At 39.5% G+C, this 23,114-nt stretch overlaps 1 pseudogene; it reads left to right on the top strand.

The window, feature by feature from the left end:
• The first annotated feature begins 9,191 nt into the window (after positions 1–9,191).
• Positions 9,192–22,791, top strand: LOC104112950 (pescadillo homolog; annotated as a pseudogene).
• The last annotated feature ends 323 nt before the right edge of the window (positions 22,792–23,114 follow it).

Below are 23,114 nucleotides of genomic sequence, written 5' to 3'. Positions count from 1 at the left end.
TGAAATGAAATTAAAGAATGTGATGAACCTATGGAATCATTTTCTAGCTAAATTGAAAGTCTTCAACTAAGTAATAACCAAATTGAATATTTTGGAAATATTGGTTAATGAAGACGTTGAGTAGCAATTTGGAAGTATTGGAGAATTAATGTAGTATTATTGAAGACTTCAAATGGGTATTAATTGAGAATAGTAGAGCTGAATATGCTAGTAAGTGAACCTATCCGTCGATTTGAGTTGTTGGAGGCTAGTAGTCAACTTATGAGCCATAAATGAATATTGGTCAATATTTTAGGTCATATTTTGATGTAATTAGGATATCTAATTGTAGATATCGACTTGTTGGTGATGTTTGAGCATTTTAATCAATATTGAAACGATGGAAGAGGATTGAAAGCTTGTGAATGTTAATAAAGCGAAAGCGAGGTAAGTTGATTAAAACTTACTCTTCTTGAGGGATTTTCTCTAAAAGCATGTTTCGAGTTAATGCTTAAGTTGTTTGCAAATATGCTTTCGTGTTTGTGGGGACAAAAAAGTACGGTTGTCTCCATGTACTAAAACAGTATGTTCCATATGTAGTGTCATATTGTTTTATAAAATTTTATTTTAATCTTGTTGGAAAAATGACACTCAAGGTAAATGTTATAAGTTTTTATAAAAACTTACGTATTGATAAGAGTATACATATTTGAGTGCTAAAGATAAGTTTTCATGGAAAGGTATTTCTTTTGAAAATTGATGAGTGGAATAGCACTTGTGGTATCTTTTAAAAGATTGATGTTAAATTGCTAAAGGCTTTAACATGTAAAAGGTTGTTTATTTTATTTTTGTTCAAATGGTTTAGATTTTCTATTAATGTTATGATTTGATAAAAATAGATCCTTTGAGGCTACTATTCTATGAATCTATTTTTGAAGAATCAAATATTTTGGGAGTTACTTGTGTTCACCGAGGTTGGCTTCGGATATATCGTGTTCGTTGTCATGAAACTACACGTACCGGTGTAGGCGTAGATGGCCACTTTGTGGTATAGACTGCGGCAAAGTGCTCTCCCTCGAGAGGGTACTATTTTGTGCTATTATTAGCATGGTTGAGTCGATTCGTATGGCACTACGATGAGACGACTTGAGTAAGTAGGGTATATGATACTTGCCGCTAGGTACATAACCTAGTTGACCTTCTTATGTCGGTGATGGTATAATACTCCCAGTGAAAGGTAAAGATGATTTTCTTATGTTTAGGCTTAAGGAGCCGAAAGTGATTTCAATGACTTAAAGAAAATAAAATAATTTTGTATGATTTTATCCAAAATTTTGGGTTGATATAAATATTTTAAAAGTTTATATTGTGGGTTATATTTCACTTGGCTTTTATTTAAAATGACAAGGGTCATGAATTGATAAAATTTCTTATCGTTTTATATCCAATATTGGTGCATTAGTTTTATAAAGTTTGTCCCAAGAACTTAAGTTAGAAAGAGTCTATGAAAATTATTGAGTACCGTTGTGGTGTACTCAGCCCTTAGGAGCTTCCCTCAAGGGCCCCGCTTACTTTACATGTTTCAGGATGATGTATGATACGTGGCATGCGGTCAGGGTTAGGATGACTCTCTTCCTGAGGTATATGGTGAGGCACCACTCCTATTTCGCGGTAGCTATCATGTTGTTTTCTTAATTTACGCTAGTTAGGTATTAGCTCAAGTGTTTAATTATATTTTTTGGTATAGAGGCTCCATAGATAGTTGTGAAAAGTTGTAGTAATGGGGTTGTACACGACATACAAGAAAATATATTTATTTTACTTAGTCTCATTGTTATTATCATGAAAGGCGTCATGTGCGATTTTGAATTGGAAAATATTTTATCATTTAACTTTAAAATATATATATGATCTTGAAGGAGCTTCCGCATTTAAATTGATTTTCATGCATATGATTTGGGTGCATCATATAGTTTGGTTCGCTCGGGTCGGGTAGTGTGTCGGTCACGTAGTTTTGGGTCGTGACACCCTGCAAATGCGACACATCCCTCACAAATGTGATGATTGCAAATGTGACGCCAGCTTCGTAATTGCAAAGCTGGCCTCCCCAGACCCCTATCGCTAATGCGAGTATCAATCCGCAAATGCATACCTCTAATTTGAAAGAAGATCATCGCAAATGCAATGACTATAGCACCAGCAAATCCTAGCTTTACAAAACAATCTGAAAACAATCCAAAACTCAACTGAGGCCCCATTCCAAATATTCACACAAGTATATAAACCTCATATGAACACACCCGTAAGCTCAAAACATCAAGATAACATCTACAATCAAGAATCAAGCATCAAAAGTTCAAAACTCAAGTTGCACTTCTCTTAAGTTCAAGGACTTCTAAAACCTCCAACCAAGCGTTTGATTCATGCCTAACCAACCCGGATCGCAATCAAACTTTACACACAAGTTTTATACCACAAAACAAACTCATTCCGAATTCCGAAACAACGTTCGGAGACTGTTATCATCAAAGTTAACAATCGGTCAAACTTAAGAACTCTTCAATTCTACCAATTTCCCACTTTCCGCAAATAGGCTCAAAATCTTCAAGGAACCTCAAAATCCAACTCCGAACAAATACCTAAGTCTAAAATCATCATACAGACCTATTGGAATCATTAAATCACTTATTCGAGGTTGTTTATACAAAAGTCAAACCTTGATCAAATCTTCCAACTTAAGGGTTCCAAAATAAAACTAAGTGTTCTAATTCATTCCTGGACCCCAAGAGAACAAACCACTCATTCCCACAAGTCAGAAAATATCAAATACACATATGAAAAGCATAAAATAGAAAATAAGGTTAAAATACCTAAAACGACTTATCAGTTCGTTACATAAACTTCATAGTTCGGATCAAAAGTAATAAATATATGTTTAGACTGACTAGCTTAAAAGCAACCTTTCAAACTCCTTAATTGATAAGTCTGAACAGAACTAAATTTTGACTAGTCAAACTTGTTAAAAGCCGACAGTTATCGATGGTTCAGGGTAAAAAACTAGGCTAGATCTCTTCCCTTATAGATGGTTATTCTCGAGTTCTCAAATATTGTATCGGTCTTTATTTATTATATTATTAGATTTATTATGAATAAAGTAAATTCATAGTGTTTGCAATCTCTAGAAATGAGATGAAACTATTTACAATTTTAACATTTTCAGATAGCACCATAAAACAACATTTAATAATCGTTGTATTTAGTTGACAAACTAACTCCACAATGATCATAATGTAGAAATTTAATTAAAATATCTCGGTTGGTATAAAAAGTAATAGATGTACATTTAGCCTTGTAAGAACTAACTTTTTAATCCTTGATTGATAAGCAAAAATAGAACTAGATCTTGATCTAGCTTTCTCACAATAAGAGAAAATGTATACTCTTTGGCTAGTCGGCGCTATTAAAAGCTGACAATTATTGATGGCTCAGAAAAAAACTAGACTGGCCAAGTCTCTTCAGTGGTTACTTCTAGATGTTTCTTCTCTTTTCTCGAGCTTTTAAATATAGTTTTGACCCTGTTTATTTTATCATTAGTTCTACTGCAGATAAGAAAATCCACCATCTTTGCAACCTCTGAGAATAAAATGAACCTATTTATAAATTTTAACTTTAAATGTTTTATACACCAAACACATTTTAATAGTTTTTATGTGTGTGTTAAAGTTTGTAATATAAAATACACATTCAACTAATGTGCCCATTGATCAATATTTTAAAATATATATCAGATTAGGTAATGAATGTGCGTTTAGACTAACTTGTTTAAAGCTAACTTTTTAATTCCATGATCAATAAATAAAAGTAGAACTAAATTTCGACATGCTTCTATCACTTACAGAGGAATTCTTATCTTCTTTTTATGAGTTCTCAAATAATTTTTGCTCTTTATATATTATATTATTAGTTCTATTTTGGATAAAGCAATTAAGTCCATCATGTTTACAACCTCTAGAAAAAAGATGAACATATTCACAATTTAGCATCTACAAATAGAACCATAAACAATATTTAACATTTGTTTATACTTAGTTGGAAAAGTTTACAATTAAACTTTGCAACGAGAATAACGTAAAATTTTAATTAAAATATATAATAATTCGGACAAAAATTGTAACGACCCGACTGGTCATTATGAGCATTTGCATTTCTCTTAGGTGGTTTAAGGGTGCGAGTAACTTCGTATGACGTATTATGAATTGTGTGCATAGTTAGTTTAGTTCCGAAAATATTTCGGAGTGATTTGGAACACTTAGTTTCTAGATTGGAAGTTTAAGTTACAAGTGTTGACCAAGTTTGATTTTTGCGTATTTGATCTTGAATCGGAGTTCTGATGGTTCTGTTAGGTCCGGATGGTGATTTTGGACTTAGGCATACGTACAGATTTGGATTTAGAGGTTCCTAGATGATTTGGCTCTAATTGGCGAAAGTTGAAAGTTTGAAGGTTTAGAAGTTCATAGGTTTGACCCATAGTTGACTTTGTGGTTATCGATGTCTGTTTGGGATTTCGAGCCTTGGAATAGGTTCGTACGGTGATTTATGACTTGTGTATAAATCAGAGGTCATTCCGAGTTGTTTAGGCATATTTGGCGTAAGTTTGGAAGTTTGAATTTTGAAATAGTTCATTAAGGTTGAATTGGTGTGTGATTCGTGGTTTTGATGTTATTTTGTATGATTTGAGGCCTCAAGTAGGTGCATATTATGTTTTGGGATTGGTTGGTTTGATTGGACGGGGTCCTGAGGGTCTCAGATGTATTTCAGATGAGTTTCAGATCATTTCTCTCATGTTTAGAGCTTCAGATTTTCTGGTGTTCTAGTGTTCATCGCGATCGCGGAATATATCTGGGTGGCAGGTGTTTTGCCCTTCGAGTTCACGATATAGTTGTCGCATTCGCGGAGCCTGATGGTAGGCTATAATCTCGTGTTTTAGTTTCTTATTGCACTCTAATTCACTACACTTTATTTGTGTTGGAGCTTTAATTGGTAGTATTTTACACTTATTGCATGTTTTATACCTTGTATGAGTGATTTCGAGTGATGTAGATGTTATGGAGCTAATTCGAGCTATTTGGAGTTTTGAAGTCTGAGTAAAAGCCCAAGGGATTAAGCCGGATCGTATTCGGGGGTCGAGGACCAAGTCTAGACGTCAAAAAAAGCAAAATCTGTACTCTGAGAAAACTTCACAACTGCGGCGCGTGGCGTGCCACGACTGTACAAAACTTGCTGCCTGACACATGTTGAGATCTCTGGATCCCCCCACTAATGCCCCGCATGGCGCGTCGCCCCATGCAGCGCGTCTGTGTAATTTTTACAGAGCCAATGTCATATTTCGGCTAGGAGAAGGTGGTTTCGTCTGGGCCCGATCCTACTTGGTATAAATACTTGGAAAAATATTATTTTCTGGACTTTTGACATACTTTAGACTTAAGGAAGCTAAGGAGGAGTTGGAGGAGCAAAAGCACAAGGATTTCATCATTCCTTCCTCACTCAAGACCCTAGTTTGGATTGAATATATGTTTCTCCATACTTTAATTATATTTGTGATGAATTTTTCCATGATTATGGAGTAGTTCTCTTTAGGGTTTGATGGATTTAGTGTATTGATGATTGTTTGTGGATTATAACTCTAGTCTTATGTATTGAAGCATTTTTGGATGATTTAATTGTTGCATCTATATTCACTAGTTCACGTAATCGAGAGAGGCATAACTTGTGATATCCTTGCATTATATTGTTGGTTGAATTCATTAATTCTTCTGAGTAATCGAAAGTGGCTAGTTGAATAATTGATTAAACGTAGTTAGGAGGATAATAGAGAGAGGTTCTCCTAAAGACCAATCCGCTACGCATTCTTGCATATCTTCACATGCTTAAATTGGTTCATCTCGTGAGGTTGAGACTTAATCGAGAGAAGAGTTTCTGTTGAACGTGTGAACTAATAATTGAGTGAATTCGAGAGACTCACTTAAATATTAGAAGTGAATTATGTAGAGTTAGATCCCAAATAATTATCTTGGACCTATCCTATCAAAACCCTATCTTCTCCCATTGATAACCTTCTTTGCTTATTCCTTGCTTCGATTGTCATTAGTCAATAGCTTTAGACTCTTAGTTAATTTTAGTTAGAAATTATAAAAAACTCTCAATTGTTAATCATCCTGGATAGCAATCAAGTTAGAAACTACGAGAATATTGTTTAAATCCAATCTCTGTGGATACGATATTATACTCTACTATATTTGATTAGCGAGCTTAATTTAAGTGTGTGTTTCGAGCTCGTCAAAGTTTGGCATCGTTGCCGGGGATTGCCAATCAATAGTGTTTGAAATAGTTTGTAGTGCTAATTCAGGAATTTTTTATTTTATTTTATTTTTCTCTTTTTACGGTTGGTGTTCGTTGATGTGCGCAGGTTATAGGTTTAGATTGGTGCATGACTCGAGCTTCTACAAAAGAAGTTCTACCATATGAACCAGAGATAGAAAAATAACTGTGACAGCTCAGGAAGGAAAGAAATCTCACCGAGACGTTAGAAAAGGTTGGGCAATCCTCAACCAAAGAACTTATGGCTGAAAAAGGTGATGATAATATAGATTTGGCTGCAAGGAAGGCAGCCCAACAACGAGAAAAAGCTGCACGGGATGCTGCGAAAGCAACCATTAGAGATGCACCGATTATCTATGGATAGGAGATGGGTCGGAAAATTGTGCAAAATCAACCCTTGGTTGCAGACCAGTTCGGAAATATAGCTCCCATGCTGTCACGGCCCAAAATCCCACCACAGGCGTCGTGATGGCACCTAGTCTCTAAGACTAGGTAAGCCGATTTCAATTACATTTTGAAGCCTTTTTTTAAAATTAATAAGTAACCAAAACTAACAGCGGAATAAATATGAATATACAACCTCCCAAGACTGGTAGTAGTGAGTCACGAACTCTAACTGAATACATGGAATGATCACGAGGACCGAATATGCAATATTGTTTGATTACAAATTAACAGTACAATGAAATGAAAAGACCACAAGGGACTGCGACGACCAAGCAACTCTACCTTGAATCCTTACGAATCCGCTTTAACTCTACTCAAGTTCGATATCTCCAATACCTGGCTCTGCACAAAAATGTACAGAAGTATAGTATGAGTACACCACGGTCGGTATCAAGACTAATGAGTACCCAGTAAGTATCAAGACTAACCTCAATGGAGTATAGACAAGGTACAATCAAGACACTCACTAGTCTAATAACCTGTGCAATATAAAATCTCTAATGAGTACCCAATAAGTATCAAGACTAATCTCAATGGAGTAGAGACAAGGTACAATCAATCTACTCACTAGTCTAATAACCTGTGCAATATAATATACAAAATAATATGAAACAAATAACATTAAGGCAACATAAAATAACCAATGATATGCACAGTAAGACAATAAAATCACCATTTAATATCGCTCAACAATTGATAAATACAATTACACCCAGTTAAATCAAGTTCTTCCATTAGATATCTTTCACATATAATTCTTACGAATAAAACTTTTTTTCAAATATAATTTCGTTGAATAAATATCTTTCAAATATAATTCTTTCATATAATTCTTCTTGAATAAAAATCCCTTCAAATAAATATTTTGAATATAATTCTTTCGATTAAAGAGTCACCACGTGACACCTCATTTCAAAATCATAAAAATACGAGTCTCAGTCCATTTTCATATTTTTCTTAAACACGGGTCTCGGCCCATTTTTCATATTTCCACGGCACCTTGTGCCCATAATTAAATCATAATATTTCCCCGACACCTCGTGTCCTCATTTCAGATCACAACTGCAAGGACAATTCACGTGCCAAATATCATTATCATTTCATCAGAGCACCTCGTGCCTACATTTCATATCACAACTGCACGGACAATTCACGTGCCAAATATCATTATCATTTCATCACAGCACCTCGTGCCCACATTTCATATCACAACTGCACGGATAATTCACATGCCAAGGGCGACATGTGAACTGACATCGACTAGATTTGTAATTGGTGCTCCCTCGAGGTTAGCCCGAGGCACCTCGATCCCAAGGGCGGCTATATTGTCATTTTCCCCGTGAAATCCGAGACCGTTGTCACCATGTATAGGCGTTGCTTATGAGTTTGATATGTTTATCCTGAAAAGAAAAATTCTTACGAGAACAAGTGTAAAGCAGTGTGTGTTATCATAATCAGTATTAAGCAATCGGTATTATCCTCAGCCCCACGGTGGGCGCCAGACTGTTTACCCTTGAAATTGGATAACAATTAATCTTATAATGTGGTTTTAAGAACACGTGATTTCACCTAATACTACTTGATAAATGTGAGGATGAATAATAGAAATTAACAATAAAGTAAAGCAAACCGATGTTAGAATGGAACTCAGCCCTCAAGTTTGGACACCCTCGAACTGATTGATGTAAGAACAATTAAAGTGTAATAAACTGATGAACAATAATGCGAACGAGAAAGAGAATTGTATTGCTTTTATGCCTGTCAACAGTATGTTACAAATGATTAGAACCCCTTTTATATAGTAGAGGAATTTTCACTTATGGTACAATTTTAATTACAGAAGGAAACCCCATGATTAGCTGATTAACCTTTTCTAATTTGATCCGTTCTAAGATTTACGCCATGATCCTCGACCAGTCACCGAAACTTACGTCATGGTCCTCGACCAGCCACGGGTATCTCGCCTTTCTGTTATTATACTATCTTCGATCTTGCTCGATGTCTGTCTCATTTGGTTTCGATCGCTACTAGCCTCGATCTCGACAGGTACCCCGGTTCTGAACTCGGTACCTTAATCTCGTGATATGGCCTATTCCGTTACGAGGCCGTCCTTCGATGTAAACTCCCGGTCTCGGTCAAATAGTAAAATCGAATGGGCCCGGTTTTAACCGTATACAGATAGTCCTCTTATTTTTTGGTGTGTAATGATAAGAAACGATTTGAGCCATCGATTTTCATCATCCTTGTGACGTAAGCGACGAAAGTGAATGAAACGTCCCGTCTGTATAGTTACCAAGGTATTAAATACACGTTAGTCAATGGGCCGCCAATTTTGAACCATCGAAATTTATAAATAAGCCCTCTCTCCACGATTTTGAACTTTGACTTTCAAATTTCTAATCTCCAAAGCTCAAAACACCAAATCTTATCGTCTCAATCTATTTTTAACTTCAAATCCATACAAAAATGTCAAAAACATGGAAAACTGTTCCTCAAAATCATCGAGAGCTGCCCTTGTATGTTAAACGCATATATAGCCTCTAACGTGAGTTTTTGCAGGAACATTTTGATTCTGTAGCTATGCCGAAGCATTACAGGCCTGCTGTAAGTTTCTAGCATTTTCTTTTAGTGTTGTTTAGTTATGTTTCGCCTTTTCAATTTTGATGCAATTTTCCCCTAGGGCTTTGGTCCCGCAGCTTGTGATGGGTGGGTTAGACCCACATCATAGGTTCGAGCTCTGCCGCAAACAAAACCCTGGCATTTAAGTGTAGAAGCATATAGTGGCGTGCTCATTCGAACCATGCCCCACTGGCCTTGGGGATTTCTCGGTTACTAAAAAAAATTTGATGCAAATTGTTTATTGTTTTCAGGGCAAGAAAAAGGAAGGAAATGCAGCAAGATATATTACAAAATCACAAGCTGTGAAATATCTTCAAGTCAGTTTATCACTGTTCAGGTTTTTCCCTTTTCTCTCTATTTATTTTTTTTGTCTATTCTTATTCCCTTTTTGGCTGTAGCTTATATTATTAACATGTGGAATAAGCAATGGGAAGAAACCTTTTTGGTTCTTTGTTAGTGTTTACCCGAAAAACGGATAGAGTTAGAATTTGTACGTAGTTCTAAGGGCACGTGGTACAACTTGTCACAAATCGTAAAGGGAAAAATGTATATGTTTATATTGACTGTGAAGACTGAAATACAAGCAAAGTTGAATGGAGGACGTTTTATGGACTTAAGCAAGATGAATCAATTTATAAAGCTAAAAAGGATAATTCTTCAATATGGGAGTGTATTGTATCTGTGTTACCATGTATGAATGACTTCATCCCTTTACAGGAATAATAACCATCCCTCTTATAGTGGAGAGATCCTACTTTGGATATAATAAAAAATACATAGTGGGAACCCATGATAAACCAGCTTTTCCCTAATTTCCGTTGAGATTCCCTTTCTTAGTGCGGCTGTAACGACTCTTGTCTCTTGGCTCGATCTTGATCGGACTTGGTATCTGTCGGTTTCCAGGCTTAGAGCTCGATGTGGGCTCGAGCTCGATATTAACTCGGGGTCCGGTATTGGTTGGCCTCTGGCTCTTAAGCTCGATTCCATCGCTTTTTATCATAGTTCGATTTGGATTCGAGCTCGATAATGACTTCGAGCTCGGTATTTGATCTGTCCCTGAAACTCGAAGCTTGTTTGTGCCTTCTTCGGATCTCATCTCGATATTATGAAGACTCTCTTCGGTCCATTATGTTCTCATCTCGACCAGTCGTACGAATGCCGAAATTGGTTTCAACCGTATACAGTTAGAATGCTCTTGTATTAAAAAAAATGATTTTGTGGTGTATCTGTTGATTTTGGGCTATTGGTTGTATTCAGTGGTGGAGCCCTTTTGTTGAGAAATTATACCGTGCAAATAGGGAAAACCAATTTTTTGGGTTATATATTAGCTGTTGAGTGGAAAAGGGGTTCAAGAATTGCAACTTTGTGTTTTTCTTTTGAGGTATAAGCCTTTTGGTGTCTTTATTACTATGCAGTCAATGTCAAAATTTTCAGACTTTAATTTGCATGGTAGGGATTTAAGGAAGACTAAATAAACTATACTTCAATTCTGAACACGTTGGAGTATGTTATATGAGTCTGCTCTATTATGCCTAGCCTTTATGGAAGATCATTACTAACTTTTGTTGTTTTCTCTGTGGACACAGGAAGCTATGCATCCTGAAAGGTATTTTCCCCCGTGAACCAAAGAAGAAGGTTAAGGGAAACCACCGTACCTACTATCACACGAAAGATATTTTGTTCCTCAAACATGAGCCCTTACTAGAGAAGTTCAGAGAAATGCGAGCATACGAGAAGAAGATTAAAAAAGCAGTCTCAAAGAAAAATCGGGATCTTGCTGAATGCCTGTTAACTCGAAAATCCACTTATACCCTTGACATGCTTATTCGAGAAAGGTTAGTGTATGCAATCATAGACATTATTGTTTTTCAAGTGAGTCAGCAGCATGTTGGGTACTTTAACTACTCTTGTTTATCATGATTGCTAGGTACCCTAAATTCATTGATGCACTTAGAGATTTGGATGACTGCCTTAGTATGGTGCACTTGTTTGCTGCATTGCCTGCTGTAGAAAGAGAGAAGATACCGGTAAACCGTGTCCATAACCGTCGAAGGTGAAAGGCTCTTTGACAGTGTTATTTATTTACCTATATGCATGCTTATCAAACTTACTCTTCATGGATTAGATTGAGCCATGAATGGCAGGCCTATATTTCGCGCACCCACAAACTACGGAAAACATTTATATCAGTGAAAGGAATATATTACCAGGTATTATGACTTTGTAGTTCGTGTAATTCCCACAAACCTGGTGGTATATTTTGCTTAGCTTGATTTACTAATGGATCTCTGCAGGCAGAAATAGATGGGCAAAAAATCACTTGGTTAACTCCACATGCATTGCAACAAGTACTTCCTGCTGACGTTGACTACAACATCATGCTGACTTTCTTAGAATTTTATGAGGCCAGTAACATTTGTATACATCATTATTTTGAATTGCTATTTGAGGTATTTTTGTTGCTTGTAAGAGTAATTCAACTTAAAACCCTTTGTAGTAGAAGTCTTGATCATTTTCTTGAGTCAGCAACTTGTACTGGAGAGATAAGTAAAATAGGAATTTGCGTTGGTGAGCCATCTTTTTAACTGTGCACCTTCCCAAAGCAAACTTGGCTAGGATGTTAGATTGAAACAGAAAAAGTAACCTCTGTGTGTACAGTTATACCATGGTCTCTTGCCCATTCTCTTGCAATTGTGTACAAACACTAGTTAGTTGAAGTGGATTGTCTAGATTGTAATTTACATTAGTAAAGTTGTATGCTTCTCTGTTGAATTTGGAAAGGGAGAAAATTTTGCTTGCTTCTGTCTCTGTCTTTCATAGATTTACATGGGTAGAGTTGTATGCATATTCTTAATACTTACCTTTTCAATGAAGAGCTGTATGCATATTTGTTGAATTTGAAGAGAGTATTTTCTTGCCTCTGAGTTGATTTCTCCAATACATTATTATATGATTGTTGTCAAGTTTGAGATGTTAAAATTTTCGAATGCAGACACTCCTAGCTTTTGTTAATTTCAAGCTTTACCATTCAATTAATGTGAAATATCCTCCCATTCTTGATTCTCGGCTTGAAGCTTTAGCTGCCGGTAAGATTTCATCTTGTCTTTTTTACTTGATTTTTTATCAGCTGGTTAACAAGATTATCGCAATTTTGCAGATCTTGATGCATTATCTAGGTACTTCGTTAACAGAGCCTCCATGACAGAGTCAAAAGCTGCTAGTGTCTCTGAATCTGATGTGAGTAAGGACCTGAGAGAGGGGACAAATTATGATGAATCTGAACTTAGACTGGCTCAACTTCAACAACAGCTTCCTTCCAATGAACCAGGTGCAATAATGCACCTTGTTCAAAATGCTGCAGAAAGTGATGAAGATGATTCCGAAACCAGGGAATGCAAAGCACTTTTCAAGGATATCAAGTTCTTCTTGAGTCGTGAGGTTGGAGATGTTTTCTCTTAAATTGGAATAATATATTTGAAATGGTGGTTTTTCTAATATGAAGAAACTTATTTTTTCCTTTTAATAATATATATGAAGAATCTTATATTGACAAGAAATTAATTTTTTCTTTGCCTCCATCTTTTTCTGCTATAATCTTTCATTTCCAACCGTAGCAGGAAAAAAGGAGTGTGGTGGTTTGTCGTACTGTTATAGCATAGGAGCATAAGTTCAAAGTAGAATTGTTACTGGGATGAAATTCATTAGGATAATAGTAGAGACATGCATTTAATCCCATAAAAGGACAATAGTTTATTTGTGTCATCAAGGAACTTTAAAACCTTTTATTGTCTGCGACGTTATTTTCGGATTGGTTATGGTATTTTCATTTCTAACATAGCCCTATAGTTTATTTTGTGGAGGTGCTTGGCTGTGTCGGCTGTAGACCATGAGGGATCCGTGTAGCTATTTTGAGCAATTTCTGGTTGCTATGCCTACTATTATTGATTTTTTCATCTCTTGTTTTGGATTTAATTCCTCGTTATGTTGCTCTTCATCTTATTCATATTCATTTATTCTTTCAAGTTTTGGCATTTCATTTTTCATGGAAGAATAAACCTCAGAATCTGTAGCTTCTATGCGTATCCTTTTCCTTTTTTTTTCCTCTTCTCATTTATCATGTTGCTTTTACCTCTCATGCTTAGGTTCCGAGAGAGTCACTGTTGCTTGTTATCCATGCTTTTGGTGGTATCGTTTCTTGGGATGGATGGAGAAGGGGCACCATTTAAAGAGACTGACCAGAGTATTACTCATCAGGTAAGATTACAAAATTGAAATTTAATAGCAATAAACCTAGTCTCAAAACAGTTATTGAAATTTTGCTTTAACATGTGTCTTGTGAAACTATATATGTGATATATACTTCTCCATGTGTTTTCAGCCATAAATAATGTTTTCTGTTTTTAATTTCAAAATCTTCTAAAATGATGTATTTTACTAATTTGCTCGAAGCCTTCCTTTAATGTTTTCACGTGTAGAAAAATAACTTCTCATTTGCTGGTTTCTTCCATCTCTTCCTCATATTGTAGAATTTACAAAAAAGAAAAATGTTACCATTTGATAATAACATAATTTGGACTTGTGCTTCCAAAGCCAGTGTTGTGGTTCTGCTTGGCACACTTCATAATAGGAAAACATTGACTTAGCAAATATTTAGTAAGTTGCATTTTATGGTCATGCAAATGGGTCCTATGTAAGATGATGATGATGATGCATGTGTGTGTACACATGCATGTATATTATATCTGTATGAGGTGCTTCTACTCTCTCCGAGAGTGAAGATGCCACCGGGACCTAGGTGGAATGGTGAAAGAAAGAGAAGGGAAAGTAACGAGTAGAGGAATTGGTCCACTCATTAGGCACACGACCTGCCTGCATCTTATGTAGTGGTCGCGACGCCTTATAAAGCTCGCTAAGCCTCGCTTCCCTCTCCCCTTCACTTATTAAGTGAAAAAAGTTGTCGGCATATACTATGTATGTATATCTGACATTTTATTAGTAGTGCCCAAAATGGACTACGTGCCATTCTATTTGATATTGAAGAAGTGCTAGTACAATACACTTTTAACCTCTTCCGTTTAGGATAAATCCTAATAGTACCTAGTGTATACTCATTTCGCCATGTGCTGGTTTATCTGGGAGTGTAAATGCAGTTTATAAGAAATAATTGTTCGTTAAAGTATTAGTTAGTAAAGTTCATTGTATATTTAATATCGAGATATAGTTGATTGATTGAAGTACTAGACTGAAATAAAAAATTGGTGGTCATTTTTGAGATTCTAATTGTATATTGGACTTTCTATGTCACCTTGTTGCTGTATTTTGGTTTTATGTGAGAAAAATTAAACCCCGCATGTGTCAAGCTCAATTGTGCAGGAACGGTATTATAGCTGCTAATAGGTTACAGAAGCTGCGACTATTACATGCTGCTTTTCTCTTGTATATTCTGCATCATTTTTTTAAAACAAGGTATTATTAACCATATGAAAAAAGTTGGTGCGAAAACATTTTATTATAAATCACAGATTCTTGAATAAAATGAGATAAGTTAGTGTTGTTAGGATGTTCCTGATCAAAAGCGTGGTTAGGATGTCCAGCATCTAAATGTTAGGGGAAGACATACAGTTGCGTAATATCTAGTGTTAGTCATGGAAATCTTGTGCTTAGGGTGGGTGTTCTTTCACATACAGTGAATCATTCTTTTAGTTTTACATTCCTCGTGACATATGTTCTTGCATTTATGCTCATATCATCATATGCTTGTGTAGATTGTTGACCGCCCCACTCAGGGCCACAAATTCCTTTCCCGAGAATATGTTCAGCCACAGTGGATTTATGATTGTATTAATGCACGCATCCTTTTACCAGTTGATGAATATATCGTGGGAAGGTAAGCTTTAAGATAGTGTGGATTTGCCTTAGGTTTCTATTATTTATTTGCTAGCAATAAAAGTCAACTAAATATTGTAATGGACGCATAACATTGTCAACAGGATTTCTCCACCACACTTGTCACCTTTTGTTGATAATGAGGCCGAAGGATATGTTCCTGAATATGCAGAGACTATCAAGCGTCTACAGGCAGCTGCAAGACAAGAAGTGCTTCCAATGCCAGGGGTGGGCAAAGAGGATTTGGAGGACCCTCAAAATTTACTTGTGGAATGTGCTGAAGCTATTGAAGCTGCCGAGAAAAAGCGCAAGGTACAATTTAGTTGAGGGATGAAGAAGAAGATAAGTGGTTTGATTTGCCTTAAAAAAAAAAAAAGATTATCCCTGGTAGTGTAATGAAAAACTCTGGAGCTGCATTTGCTTGAAATACGAACTAATTTTCATGTTGCCTCTCCTAGAAGAGCAGTGGCATTTTAAACTTGCTTAGTGATGTTTTAATTCTAGATACCTATATCTAATAGTTTTCAGCTGATTTTCCATCATCGACCCATGACCCCTTAAACGCGCCCCGTGGTGTCCCGGCAAGCCTCCCAACGCCTAGCGCCACGGTCGGCCCCGTGGTCTCGGCAGCGCCAAGTGACAAGCGAGCATGCGCCTTTGTCGCCCCACCGATAATCAATGCCACCGCCCAGCGGCTGGCCAATGCCATCAGTGCTGCGCGCACCGACAATGCCGCGCGCACAAATCATCATGTTGCCATCAGCGCCGCACACCCAGACAGTACCCCGCGCGCAGACCCAATGCCAAGCACCAGCGCCCAGCCGCTGGCAGATTCAAATAGTGCCGCGCGCGCCTACAGCAATGCTCGCGCAGACCCTGCTGCTCAAGATAAAGTTGCTGCCATCGAACTTGCTTTCATAGAAGACTAAGTCCTTTTCATTGTAATTATAGAGTAGTTTTACTTCATTCATTTTCAGTGTGCTTCTACAGCTTTCTTAGGTCAACTCATGTAACTTTGGTTTATTTTTTTAAGCATTATTAAGGGGACCAAAGCATTCAAACATTCAAGCATTCAAACAATTCTCAGTACAGTGTCTCTCCCCCCCGACACCGCATTGCATCTTGTAATAGCTTTCATCATCATCATCAATACAATCATCAACTTTCATCATCAGTTGCTCATTTTCCGCTGCTCAATTGCTCACGACATTGGTTTTCCCGTATGGCACTGACAATCTAGTCTAGCGTATGGCGAGGACCTCAGTTGGCGCATAGCAACCGCACTGACATCGGTTGCTTAGCCTTACGTCGCCCTTCCAAGGAACTTCAGGAAGGCGCCGCGTAACAGTTGGTATCAGAGCCTAGGCTCGACATCGGACGAGGAACTCATTGGCATCATCATCACCATTTCTGACCATGGTGAATCACGGGGATCGCATCACGACCCTAGAAGAGATGATTGACGCATTACGACCCTAGAAGAGACGATTGACGCATTACGACCCATCGTGCATACGTTGCCTGATCTAAAAACCAGCCTAGTGCAAAGGTTGGACGACCTGGACCGCAGAATGCGGCAGGCCGAAGTTGACATAGCAAACATTAGTCAAGACTCTGAGGAAGACCGGCAAACGGCTGCCGTCGAGGCAACCAAAATTCATGGCCAATTCGAGGACCTCCAACAGGAGCGTGCTGAGGATTTAGCCCATCGAGAACTAGAGGCAGACAGACTGACAGTCATGCAGCAAACCATAGACAACTTGACAGGCCAGCTCAATGTTGTCAATGCTGCCCTTCAAAGCCTGCTCAAAGGAGGCGAAAACCACATCAGGGGTGCCATGAACATTGCCCCCATGCCACAAAAGCTGAAAATTCCGGAGCCCAAGCCATACAACGGAGCCCGGGACGCTAAAGAAGTGGAAAACTTCATCTTCGACATCGAACAATACTTCGATGCCATTGGACATTTGGAAGAATCCAAAAAGGTAGCAACTGCTGCCATGTATCTTCAAGGCGATGCAAAACTCTGGTGGCGAGTCAAATACGAAGCCATCAGGGCCGGTGAAGATACTCTCCAGACATGGGCAGAACTGAAGGCCGCCATACGCCTGCAGTTCTTCCCCGAAAATGTGGAATACAATGCACGGAGAAAGTTGCGTGAACTCCGCCACACCAGGTCGGTGCGGGACTACGTGTGTGAATTCTCCGCACTCATGCTAAACATACGGGATATGGGGGACAAAGACAAACTGTTCGCATTCATAGAAGGTTTGAAACCTCATGCTCGTATGGAGCTGCAAAGACAACGGGTAGATACCCTGCCCAAGGCCATTCAAGCTGCTGAGTGCCTTGGGGATTACCAGTTGGAAACTCAGAAGGATAGGCCCCAGCCGCCTGTCCGAGGGGGATACAACGGGAGCCAACCTAGCAACGGTGGCCCCAACAGAAACGGAGGAGATCGAGGTACATCCAAATCCAAGACTCCTTCCTCAAGCAGTAACACTACTGCATCAGTCAACAACCATCAGGGGAGAAAGCCCCCATCAGAATGCCGTCATTGCGGCGGGGAACATTGAAACAATCAATGCCCCAATACACAAGTCAATGCTCAACAAACTGTTGACGATGACGAGTCAGATGTCGACGACTCAGACGACACCGATCCAGTAGGTGCCTTCAACGCATTTGTCGGCTCCATTCATGATACCTTGGCGGGAACCAGTGCTGGCAACCCCAAGAAGAAGGCATTCTCAATCGACAAGAAAGGGAAAGGAAAGGCGGACGAGAGGCCTCTCACATCACAAAAGAGGACTTTAATGTTCGTTGACATGAAAGTAAACGGCAGACCTATTCGGGCATTGATAGACACGGGTGCTAGCCACAACTACCTGGCCTCAACTCAGGTGCAACGCCTCGGTCTAGTAGTGCAAAAATGCAAGGGTCGTGTCAAGGCTATCAACTCTCCATCTCAGCAAGTGAGTGGAATAACCAAAGAAACGCCAATCCAGCTTGGCCCATACAAGGGAATATTGGACCTACGCATAGCTATCATCGATGACTTCGAACTGATAGTGGGATTGGAATTCCTCAGGCAGACCAACACCATCCCGGTACCATATGCCAACATGCTCCTAATGATGGGAGACAACGGGGCCAAACCCCACACTATACCGTGCATATCCAAGAAGATGGCCGCCGGAAACATCACGACCATGCAGTTTAAGGAGGGAACCAACAGACCTGAACCCACAGTTCCGGCTGCCCTCAACATCATCAAACATGCATCACATCATCGGGGTCCAACAGCTCATGGCGCCCCTCATTGTGTGAAGACTTGTCAAGCATTCCCAAAGGACAAGTCGGATCACCCAGCACAAGCGGGACTCTTGGAGCCGCTACCTGTCCCACAGAGACCTTGGGAAAGCATTTCCCTGAATTTCATCACAGGATTACCCAAGGTCGGAAATCATGCAACCATCATGGTGGTAGTAGACCAGTTTTCCAAGTATGCTACCTTCATCGCAGCCCCACAGAACATGTCGGCAGAAGAAACAGCTCGACTCTTCTTCTCCCATGTTGTCAAACATTGGGGTATGCCCAACAACATCACCAGTGACTGCGACCCACGCTTCACTAGCAAGTTTTGGACCCAACTCTTCAGTTGCCTCGGATCCAAATTGAGTTACAACTCAAGCCATCATCATCAGCAAACACATGATCAAACAGACCGGTTCAATGACATGCAGGAGGAATATCTCCGCCAATTTGCTAGCGGGTCACAAACACATTGGGTGAAGCTTCTGGATGCTGCTCAGCTGTGTTTCAATTCACAAAAGTGCGCCCGTACAAACAAAAACGCTTTTGAAATTGTTACCGGACAGCAACCGCTACTCCCACATAATGTGAATGCACCAAACATACTATCATCTCATCGAGCTGCCAGTTTCTCTACAAAATGGGAACAAACTTTGAAGATAGTGCGGAGCTATCTTGTCAATGCCCAAGACAGGGCAACGAGGCATGCCGAACAAAACCGTCGCTTTGCCCAACATCAATCAGGGGACAAAGTGATGGTAAGAACCCCGAGGCAGAACTTGTTTGCAAAGAAGACCCAAGATCCTCGCCTATTGCCAAGCTACATCGGGCCTTTTTCCATTGAAAGGCGCATCGGGAAATCCACATACCAGCCTGTTGGAAAATCCATCCAGTCTTTCCATGTCAGCCGCCTCAGGCCATTTCAGAAATGCATGGAAGATCATTCAGAAAGACATCTCACAGTACCGAGGGGAACAGACCTCCCAGCCATCAAGAGCCTGACCAATCATCATCATCCTGCAGGTAAGGCTCCGAGGACGTCGCCAACTCAGGTGGGGGAGAATGTCATGGGCTGCTTTCCATCATCGACCCATGACCCCTTGGACGCGCCCCGTGGCGTCCCGGCAAGCCTCCCAACGCCTAGCGCCACGGTCGGCCCCGTGGTCTCGGCAGCGCCAAGTGACAAGCGAGCATGCGCCTCTGTCGCCCCACCGATAATCAATGCCAGCGCCCAGCGGCTGGCCAATGCCATCAGTGCCGCGCGCACCGACAATGCCGCGCGCACAAATCATCATGTTGCCATCAGCGCCGCACACCCAGACAGTGCCCCGCGCGCAGACCCAATGCCAAGCACCAGCGCCCAGCCGCTGGCAGATCCAAATAGTGCCGCGCGCGCCCACAGCAATGCGCGCGCAGACCCTGCTGCTCAAGACAAAGTTGCTGCCATCGAACTTGCTTCCATAGAAGACTAAGTCCTTTTCATTGTAATTATAGAGTAGTTTTACTTCATTCATTTTCAGTGTGCTTCTACAGCTTTCTTAGGTCAACTCATGTAACTTTGGTTTATTTTTTTAAGCATTATTAAGGGGGACCAAAGCATTCAAACATTCAAGCATTCAAACAATTCTCTGTACTGGTGTCTCTCCCCCCCGACACCGCATTGCATCTTGTAATAGCTTTCATCATTATCATCAATACAATCATCAGCTTTCATCATCAGTTGCTCATTTTTCGCTGCTCAATTGCTCACTACATTGGTTTTCCCGTACGGCACTGACAATCTAGTCTAGCGTATGGCGAGGACCTCAGTTGGCGCATAGCAACCGCATTGACATCGGTTGCTTAGCCTTACGTCGCCCTTCCAAGGAACTTCAGGAAGGCGCCAAGTGACAAGCGAGCATGCGCCTTTGTCGCCCCACCGATAATCAATGCCAGAGCCCAGCGGCTGGCCAATGCCATCAGTGCCGCGCGCACCGACAATGCCGCGCGCACAAATCATCATGTTGCCATCAGCGCCGCACACCCAGACAGTGTCCCGCGCGCAGACCCAATGCCAAGCACCAGCGCCCAGCCGCTGGCAGATCCAAATAGTGCAACGCGCGCCCACAGCAATGCGCGCAGACCCTGCTGCTCAAGACAAAGTTGCTGCCATCGAACTTGCTTTCATAGAAGACTAAGTCCTTTTCATTGTAATTATAGAGTAGTTTTACTTCATTCATTTTCAGTGTGCTTCTACAGCTTTCTTAGGTCAACTCATGTAAGTTTGGTTTATATTTTTTAAGCATTATTAAGGGGGACCAAAGCATTCAAACATTCAAGCATTCAAACAATTCTCTGTACTGGTGTCTCTCCCCCCGACACCGCATTGCATCTTGTAATAACTTTCATCATCATCATCAATACAATCATCAGCTTTCATCATCAGTTGCTCATTTTCCGCTGCTCAATTGCTCACTACATTGGTTTTCCCGTACGGCACTGACAATCTAGTCTAGCGTACGGCGAGGACCTCAGTTGGCGCATAGCAACCGCACTGACATCGGTTGCTTAGCCTTACGTCGCCCTTCCAAGGAACTTCAGGAAGGCGCCGCGTAACATATCTAGTGTTAGTCATGGAAATCTTGTGCTTAGGGTGGGTGTTCTTTCACATACAGTGAATCATTCTTTTAGTTTTACGTTCCTCGTGACATATGTTCTTGCATTTATGCTCATATCATCATATGCTTGTGTAGATTGTTGACCGTCCCACTCAGGGCCACAAATTCCTTTCCCGAGAATATGTTCAGCCACAGTGGATTTATGATTGTATTAATGCATGCATCCTTTTACCAGTTGATGAATATATCGTGGGAAGGTAAGCTTTAAGATAGTGTGGATTTGCCTTAGGTTTCTATTTTTTATTTGCTAGCAATAAAAGTCAACTAAATATTGTAATGGACGCATAACATTGTCAACAGGATTTCTCCACCACACTTGTCACCTTTTGTTGATAATGAGGCCGAAGGATATGTTCCTGAATATGCAGAGACTATCAAGCGTCTACAGGCAGCTGCAAGACAAGAAGTGCTTCCAATGCCAGGGGTGGGCAAAGAGGATTTGGAGGACCCTCAAAATTTACTTGTGGAACGTGCTGAAGCTATTGAAGCTGCCGAGAAAAAGCGCAAGGTACAATTTAGATGAGGGATGAAGAAGAAGATAAGTGGTTTGATTTGCCTTAAAAAAAAAAAAGATTATCCCTGGTAGTGTAATGAAAAACTCTGGAGCTGCATTTGCTTGAAATACGAACTGATTTTCATGTTGCCTCTCCTAGAAGAGCAGTGGCATTTTAAACTTGCTTAGTGATGTTTTAATTCTAGATACCTATATCTAATAGTTTTCAGCTGATTTTTCATTTCTACTACACATTTTCTCCTGCTTAACAGAATTTGGTTGGTTGGTGCAGATGTCAATTCTTCAGAAGCAGTATCATGATGAACTGAAAAAAGAAGTTGGAAGTAGCCAAATTTCTGCTGCTTCCGATGTGAATAAGGATAGTGTTTCTGAGGACATTGATACCGGAGGAGATTCTCTTCCAGATATAAGTCAAATTTCCAAGGACGCAGGCAGCATGTCCGATGTTCTCATGCCTCGTAAAAAGAGGAAGCTACTAGATGCTATGAAGGTAATGTTTTCTTTGCTCTCATAGTTTCAAGTTCTGTTATCTGTAATTTAGCATTATGAGAGTTTTGTGCATTTTATAACCTCAGCCACATCTTGTAACTTGTTGTTTGTACATTTTATATTGCCACATCTTAGAATGTGCTCGCCGTTTTGTGCATTATGAGAGTTTCTTTGTCTTGATTCATGTATATAACGGTCTTGCAGAGGGGCAAAGAGAAGAAACAAGCTAATGTTGACCGTTTGAAGCAGAGGAACAGAATGATTAAAGAAGGAAAAATATCAGAGAAATAAGGAAGCAGTTAATTATGCCGTCATTTAAAATTTGTGTTCTGGTCTTTCTTCTGCTTTTCTTTTCGACTGGTAATTCTATAATCTTGTATATTAGTTTATGTACTACCAGTCGGCTAAAATTTTTCTGTCATGGGTATTCTTTATTTTTAGTATTGTATGTTTTAATTGATTACTGTTCACTCAGCGGGTTAATACATACTCTTTTTTTCCTGGACTTGCAAAAGTATTCTTTTTACCCGCCGGGTAACATTCGACACATTTCGACATATAAATAGTGTCAGATTCTCCTAAGTTTTAAAGTGGTTTGCGTGTCATAAACGAAAGTTGAAAAGCATGTAGTAATTTTTAAAAAAGTAGGTCAAAGTTCTCATTTCTCAGCGACGTTTATAATTCTCTTTTCTTTTGGGGGAGCGTGGGATGAAATGTGACAAAAAATGTCGGTGTTGCCAAGTGGGAAAAGAAAGGCTCTCCCAATGATACTCGGCCTTCAAATACAAAACTGCTTCCTGGGGATCAGCATAGATTAGCAAAGCAAAATT

This window comes from Nicotiana tomentosiformis, chromosome 9, assembly GCF_000390325.3.
Source record: "Nicotiana tomentosiformis chromosome 9, ASM39032v3, whole genome shotgun sequence".
NCBI classification, from domain to species: Eukaryota; Viridiplantae; Streptophyta; class Magnoliopsida; order Solanales; family Solanaceae; genus Nicotiana; species Nicotiana tomentosiformis.
Note: the sequence above shows the minus strand (reverse complement) of the source record. Positions and strands in the feature narration are given on the sequence as shown.